We start from the raw sequence: 8,706 nt of genomic DNA, 5'->3' as shown, positions 1-8,706 counted from the left end.
GGAGCCGTAGTCAATCTTCCCTTAAGCTCTTGAAAATTCACTTCACACTGCGAAGTCCAAATGAAAGCTTGACCTTTCCTAGTCAAATGCGTCAATGGTAATGACAACTTAGAAAATCCTTCAATGAACTTCCTATAATAACCAGCCAAACCAAGAAAACTTCTAATCTCAGTAACAGACTTAGGAGCTTCCCATTGAGATACAGCTTCAATCTTCGTAGGATCCATAGAAATACCACCACTCGAAATCACATGTCCAAGAAAACTTACTTCACTCAACCAAAACTCACATTTAGAGAGTTTAGCAAACAACTTCCTCTCTTTCAACACCGATAACGCAACCTTCAAATGCTCGGCATGATCCTCTTCGCTCTTAGAATAAATCAATATATCATCGATGAACACAACAACAAACTTATCCAGATAATTATGAAAAATTCTATTCATATACTCCATAAATACACCAGGTGCATTAGTCACACCAAAAGGCATCACGGAGTACTCGTAGTGACCATACCTTGTCCGAAAAGCAGTCTTTTGAATATCCTCAGCCTTTACACGAATCTGATGATACCCAGACCTCAAATCAATCTTGCTAAACACACAAGCTCCAACCAGCTGATCCATCATATCGTCAATCCTCGGAAGTGGATACTTGTTCTTAACTGTCACTTTGTTCAGTTGTCTATAATCAACACATAATCTCATAGAACCTTCTTTCTTCTTGACCAACAGAACAGGAGCACCCCACGGCGACACACTAGGACGAATAAACCTCTTCTCAAGCAAGTCTTCAAGTTGACTTTTCAACTCTTTCAACTCAGAAACAGACATTCGATAGGGAGCCATCGATACAGGACTAGTTCCAGGAACTAAATCAATCGAAAACTCAACCTCACGTTCTGGCGGTAAATCACTTATATCTTCCGGAAATACCTCCACAAACTCACAAACTATTGGCAATTCTTCAATCATCCTCTTCTCACGAATATCCAAAGATGCCAACAACATAAACAACTCGGCACCATCTTGCACCGATTCATCAACTTGCTTAGCAGACAAAAACCAATCTTCCTTAGCACCAACCTCAGGAAAAATAACCGTCTTCTCGAAACAGTTGATATACACCCGATTAAATTCTAACCAATTCATACCCAAAATCACATCAAGTTGCTCTAAAGGAAGGCAAACTAAATCAATTCCAAAATCCCTACCAAAGATACTCAACGGACAATTCAGACACATATAGGAAGTAGAAACAGAACCCATAGAAGGTGTATCAATAACCATACTTCTACGCATATCAGATAATATAAGATTCAGTCTCTTAGCACAATCCAAAGAAATGAAAGAATGTGTTGCACCGGTATCAATAATGGTAGTCAAAGGTGTACCATTAATAAAGCACGTACCTTGGATTAGCCTATCATCGGTAGTGGCCTCCGCACCAGACAATGCAAACACCTTTCCCTTTGCTTGCTCCTTCTTTGGCTTATCACATTTGGTACTAATGTGACCTTTCTCACCGCAATTGTAACAAGTCACACTCAAACCAACTCCACACTGGTTTGCTCTGTGACCACTCTTGCCACACTTGAAACACGTCACAGAATCCTTACTATAATCAGTAGCACGATGACCTTCAACGCCACATTTGAATCACTTAAGTGGAGTAGAAGATCCTCCCCCACTCGGCTTCTTTCCAAAGCCAGATTGTTTCCTCTTGTCATCATACGGTTTTCCACGATCCTGGTTTTTCCCCTTCAAACTCTTGTAGAAAGAAGCACTTTCCCTACTATCCTCATCATAAATCTGACTCTTGTTAACCAACTCCATAAAACGAGTAATCTGTTGGTAACCAATGGCCTTCTTGATATCATGTCTCAAGCCATTCACGAACTTCAAGCATTTAGATCTCTCAGCATTAGCAGTGTTGTAATGAGGAAAATACTTGATAAGCTCCTGAAATTTAGCAGCATATTCAGCAACAATACCATTTCCTTACTTCAATTCAAGGAACTCCACCTCTTTCTTCCCACGACAATCTTCTGGAAAATAGTTCTCCAAGAAGACATCACGGAAAAGAGCCCAAGTAACCTCAATGTTGTCTTCTTCAAACCTCTGAAGAGTGTTATTCCACCAATCTCTGCTTCCTTCTCAGGCATATGAGTACCAAACTGCACTTTCTGAGCATCAATACAGTTCATGACTCTGAAGATCTTCTCAATTGCCTTCAGCCAAGCTTGAGCTTTATCAGGTTCATGCTCACCCTAAAGACAGGAGGATTATTCCGTTGGAATCTCCCCAAAGCACGGAACTCATCATCATCTCCATTTCGGTTACCAGCATTCGCTTGAGGGATCTGACCAATGGAGTCAGCCAACATCCTCAGCGCCTCAGCAATGGCATCATCATTCCTGCCTGCAACCATCGTCCTGAACAACCCGAACAACCAGACAAACCATATCGATCGTGTCAGATACACAAATCAAATACAACAGGATTGGAAAACATTAACGACTATTGACCAACTGGTCGACCAGGCTCTGATACCACTAATGTAACACCCCTTTTTCTACCCCAAAGTATTAACATATAATCAGAGTAAATAAGCACGCATATAAACAAAAGGGCGTCACATCGACGTTTTCAAAAACTAAAAGCTTTCAAAAACCAACAGCTTTCATCATCAATATACAATACACCTGGTCATTTAAAATAACACATTTCAATTATCATGAATATTCAAGAATATGCATTCGTAGCGGAAAATAATGAATACTCATGTATTTCATAAGATGATCCATGTCCCATACCATGATCATCTCTCAATAATCTCCTCAAGATAAAATAAAACCATAACCAGAATATTTGGCACTATGGCCTCTCAAACAGCAATTGCAAATAAGATGTTCACAAGTAATAACATAATACTTATCCAGATAGGATACGAGTTCAATACTACTAATCTACCATGTGTTACATGACCAGAGCATTGACTCATTACGTAGTCTCCAAACTAAAATACGGAAGCTCTCCGGCTAAATCTCGAATGAGCTACCTTCCACTTACTTCTGCAATACTACTCTGGAGTATCTGCACGATGCCCATGTAAAGGCAACATTCAAACAGAAGGGTGAGAATTCAAATCATTATGAAGAAGTATAATAAAGCACAATGATTAAATCAACAATTAACGGAATTCATCACACTTTGTATAACCATGTAATTAATACTAACCAACATTTATTTCACATGTTTCAAACATCGATCAAAACTCAAGGAGTATAATATTAAAATCCAATACTATATTCCCAAATATACACATAACTACAATTATCATATAATCATATATTTTTTCCAAGTTATGTATCCAAACATCACCAAATTCAATAACCATATCTCATACACACATCACAATCACATCAATGCATACATTCAATTATCACATAACTCTAATGTGACTCAATGCAAGACATGTGACTTTACGCATGTGGTACCGCAATGTGAACCCAACGTTTCACCGCTTTCCGATTCAATATGTAGAATCCAAGCCACGCTTCCGATCCGGACAAGATCAAAGCCACTACGCCTATTTCCAATTAAGGATCAACGTCTGCTACGACTATTTCCATTCAAGGATCAATGTCTATTACCATGTGAACCCACAGTTTCACAGCTTTCACCATAAAGCCGACCATGCCATGAATGAATGTACAAATACCAACACATATGCAATTAAGATCATCTTTACCATCTTAACATTCCACATATCACCATAATTCAACTCTATGAATTATCCACCAATGGTACATATACACATTCATAACAATATATCATTCACAAATATAGGCTAATTATCAATTACGCACACTTAGATTTCATTTCAAAATGAATACAACTTTCAAAATCTCAATTTTTCATTTTTCAAAAGTGTTAACCGGTTAACGCATTTAGGTAACCGGTTAACGCGAAACAGAACGCACTTCCTGGCAGATTTTCAATAGTGTTAACTGGTTAACGGTTTTGGTTAACTGGTTAGCGCAAAACAGAATGGACTTTCGGGACAGGTTTTTAACAAGTAAACGGTTAACGCTCGTAGGGTAACCGGTTAACATAAAAACAGAATGCAAAATTTTCTGCATTTTTCATCGTTGGAGGACTTTCGGACCTCCGATTTCGATTCCGTAAAACGCCAAACGCTCAGAAAATTATAACTCATACGATACTCTAAGTATATAAGGTTAATTTGCTGTTTTAACACAATTAAATCACCACAAATCCAGAATACTCATCAAAACCTAACAATTCCAAACAACCATACAAAATTAGGGATTTTAACCTAAACATACTTCTACCCATTGACCCAATCATACTAACCCATAATAATAAGGATTCTCCCCCTTACCTCTTCAATTTACTGGAAACCTTAGCTTCTCTCTTGTTCTTCCCCTCTTCTCCTTACTTTTCCTCTTTTCTTTCTCTGCCGTCAATTGATAAAATGAATCCTACTTCTCACTCTCCTCACCTCTTACTATTATAGTATTATATTTGGGCTTAAAGAATGATACTTCTAATTTAATTATTAGGCCCAATAATACCTAGTATTATAATATCTCTATTTAATTCAAATAAATTAAACCAATTAATTAACACACCAAATTAATTAATATAATCAATTATTATACTACCTAACAACCAATTAATTAATTAATACTCCAAATAAATGAAATAAAATATAATAATAATATAAGAAATGATTACTAAAATTGGGTTGTTACAGCCGCAGGTGGCGCACTGATGAACAAACCTTACACTGAAGCTAGTGCCCTTATCGAAGATATGGCTCAAAACCATCAATCATGGGGAGTTGAACGAGCGACAGTTGAGAAGAAGGAAGCCCAAGGAGGAGTACATGAGTTAAGCTCTATAGACATGATGCAAGCTAAAATGGATGCGTTAGCCCTCAAGGTTGAGCATATGTGTATAAACCCGAATACTGCAGCTGCAGTTTCGTCAGAATATGAGATATGTAGAACCAAAGGAAACCAATCTGCAGAATGCAGTCTCTTAAACGAAACCAACTCTGAGCAAGTGAACTACGCCCAAGGGAAGCCATATTCAAATACCTACAACCCTGGATGGAGGAATCACCCGAACTTCTCCTATAAGAACAATAACCCTATCCAAAACACTGCACCTCCGAGACAACCAGGTTACCAAGCCCCAAGACCAAATCAACCTATGCAACCTGTGCCACCAAAGCCGAGCCTTGAGAAAATTGTGGAAAATTTTATCACTGCTCAAACCCAACAAAACAAAGAGTTCATGAACCAAAACATTCACGTTAATGAACTAATTACCTAGTTAAGAACCAAGGTTGACCAAATAGTTACTCACAATAAGATGCTTGAAACCCAGATCTCTCAGGTAGCCTTAAACCAAGCCCCCCAGACTACACCTGGAGGACAGTTCCCTGGATAACCTCAATAGAATCCGAGAGGACAAGCCAATGCCATTACCCTACGAAGTGGGACCGCTTATGATGAGCGATTTAACCCAAGATTGAGTGAACCCAAAACTTCTAAGGAATATACCGAACCCACAGACGAAGTGAAGGAACCAGAGGAATCTGAAAAACAGGAAGGTCGAGAAAAAGGAGAAGAACCTAAAGACAAAACGTATGTACCACCCCCGCCATACAAACCACCGATACCATGTCCGCAAAGACTCAAACAGACCCAGATCAATAACCAGTATCAGAAATTCATTAAGGTTATAGAAAAACTTCACGTAGAAATCCCTTTCACATAAGCCATCACCCAAATACCTTCTTATGCAAAGTTTCTCAAAGACATCCTTACCAACAAACATAGACTCGACGATCCGAAGCCCTTGGAATGCAATTCTATTTCCGAGAATAAGTTAGCCAAAAAAGATAAAGATCCTGGAAATTTCTCCATTCCTTGTATTTTGGAAAGTCATGTCATCGAAAAAGCTTTTCTAGACTTAGGAGCTAGTGTGAGCTTAATGCCTTTAGCAGTTTGTGAGAGGTTAAACTTAGGAGAATTACAACCTACTATGATGGTATACCAATCCTTCTAGGTAGACCATTCTTATCAACTGCAGGAGCCATAATAGATGTCAAGAGAGGAAAGTTGACCTTTGAGGTAGGTGATGAGGAGATAAAATTTATACTTTCAAAATTTCTTATGGCACCTGTGATGGGAGACGCATGTTATGCCATAGACATCATTGATAAATGCGTTAGGGAAATAGAACAAGAAGAAATCATAAAAACAATTAAGTTGCCATCAACTCTCATACTTGAAGATGATAACTTTAGGAAGCCCTACATCGATGATAACCTTTATGAATGTTTATCCCTTACCCCAGATCCTATGCCATGCCCTAAGAAACCAACCTTAGAACTTAAGGAACTTCCTAAGAACCTGAGATATGAGTTTCTTGATGAAGAGATGAACCGTCCAGTTATAGTCAGTGCTACCTTGAGCCAAGAGGAAACATACCAACTCTTAGATGTTTTACGAAGATATCCCTCAGCCTTAAGATATAATATCTCTGATCTGAAAGGTATAAGTCCATCCGTATGCATGCATCGGATTTTGCTCGAAGAAGATTCAAAGCCCTCCAGAGAACATCAGAGAAGAATAAACCCTATAATGAGTGATGTTGTTAAAAGAGAAGTTCTTAAGTTACTTGAGGCAGGTATAATCTATCAGATCTCGGATAGTAAGTGGGTGAGCCCTGTGCATGTAGTACCTAAAAAGGGAGGCATCACAGTAGTGCAAAACGATAAAGGCAAACATGTAGCAAAACGGATAGAAGGAGGATGGCGGATGTGCATAGACTACAGAAAGTTAAATAAAGCAACCAGGAAGGATCATTTCCCTTTACCATTTATAGACCAGATGTTAGAGCGTCTAGCCAGACACTCTTACTTTTGCTATCTAGATGGATATTCTGGATTCTTCCAAATACCTATCCACCCCGAAGATCAAGAGAAAACTACCTTTACATGCCCTTATGGAACTTTTTCCTACAGACGAATGTCATTCGGACTCTGTAATACCCCAACTACTTTCCAACGCTGCATGATGTCAATCTTTGCAGATTACCTAGATAGTATCATGGAAGTATTTATGGATGTTTTCTCGGTTTGCAGATTTGATTTCCAAAATTGTCTTGCTAACCTTGAGAAAATCTTGGAGAGATGTGTGGAGGTGAACCTTGTGCTAAACTGGGAAAAGTGTCATTTCATGGTCACCGAAGGGATTGTTTTAGGACATATAGTTTCCGAAAAAGGTATTGAGGTAGTTAGAGCTAAGATAGAAGTCATAGATAATCTAAAGCCACCCAAAACTATCAGAGAAGTGCGAAGTTTCCTTGGACATGTTCGATTCTACCGGCATTTTATCAAAGACTTCTCTAAAATAACTAAACCTTTAACTGGCCTTTTAATGAAAGATGCTAAATTCATTTTCGATGAAAAATGTAATGAAGCATTTAATCTTTTAAAGCAAGCGTTGATTTCAGCACCCATTATGCAACCCCCTGATTGGTCAGAACCTTTTGAGATAATGTGTGACGCTAGTGATTATGCCATTGGAGTCGTTCTAGGACAAAGGAAAGATAAAGAATTACATGTGATTTATCATGCCATTAGAACCCTAGACGCCTCCCAACTTAACTACGCAACAACTGAAAAGGAACTACTAGCTGTAGTTTTTGCTATAGACAAATTCAGATCTTATCTAATAGGAACCAAAATTATAGTTTACACCGATCATGCTGCCATTCGTTACTTATTAAGTAAAAAAGATGCCAAGCCCAGGTTACTCTGATGGATTCTATTACTACAAGAGTTTTATTTAGATATCCGAGATAAAAAAGGCACTAAAAATGTAGTAGCTGATCACCTTTCTAGGCTAGAACACCTGAACCAGACTTCGTACCCAGAAGAGGAGGTAAAAAGTATAATTGAGAATTGTCACTCTGCACCCTATGGTGGACATGCGAGCACCTCTAAGACATACGCCAATATTCTTCAAGCTGGCCTGTTCTGGCCTACCATGTGGCGTGATGTCCATGCTTGCATTGTCAAATGTGATAGATGCCAACGCACGGGAAATATTTCAAGACGTGACGAAATGCCTCTAAGAAACATTCAAGAAGTAGAACTCTTCGACATTTGGGGTATATATTTCATGGGACCTTTCCCACCATCCTTAGGAAACAAGTATATCTTAGTAGTTGTGGACTACGTGTCTAAGTAGATTAAAGCTATAGCTGCACCCACAAACGACACTAGAGTGGTGATCAAGTTATTTAAAAACTATATATTCCCTAGATTTGGAACACCCTGTTTAGTCATAAGTGATGGAGGATCGCACTTCATATATCAAGAATATTTGATAAACTTTTAAGAAAATATGGAGTTAGGCATAGAGTAGCAACACCATACCACCCACAGACTAGTGGCCAAGTAGAAGTATCCAATAGGGAGATAAAAGAAATTCTAGAAAAAACTGTTTCTATATTTAGAAAAGACTGGTCTGAGAAGTTCCAAGAAGTATTATGGGCCTACATAACCGCTTTCAAGACCCCTCTAGGAACAACTCCCTACCAACTAGTCTATGGAAAATCCTGTCATTTACCTTTTGAATTAGAGCATAAGGCCTATTGG

At 38.5% G+C, this 8,706-nt stretch overlaps 1 pseudogene; it reads right to left on the bottom strand.

Moving 5' to 3' along the window:
• Nucleotides 1–749: 749 nt before the first annotated feature.
• Nucleotides 750–3,688, bottom strand: LOC127101803 (uncharacterized; annotated as a pseudogene).
• Nucleotides 3,689–8,706: the final 5,018 nt, after the last annotated feature.

Source organism: Lathyrus oleraceus, chromosome 1 (assembly GCF_024323335.1).
Source record: "Lathyrus oleraceus cultivar Zhongwan6 chromosome 1, CAAS_Psat_ZW6_1.0, whole genome shotgun sequence".
Lineage (NCBI taxonomy): Eukaryota > Viridiplantae > Streptophyta > Magnoliopsida > Fabales > Fabaceae > Lathyrus > Lathyrus oleraceus.
This window is presented reverse-complemented; position numbering and strand designations above follow the sequence as displayed.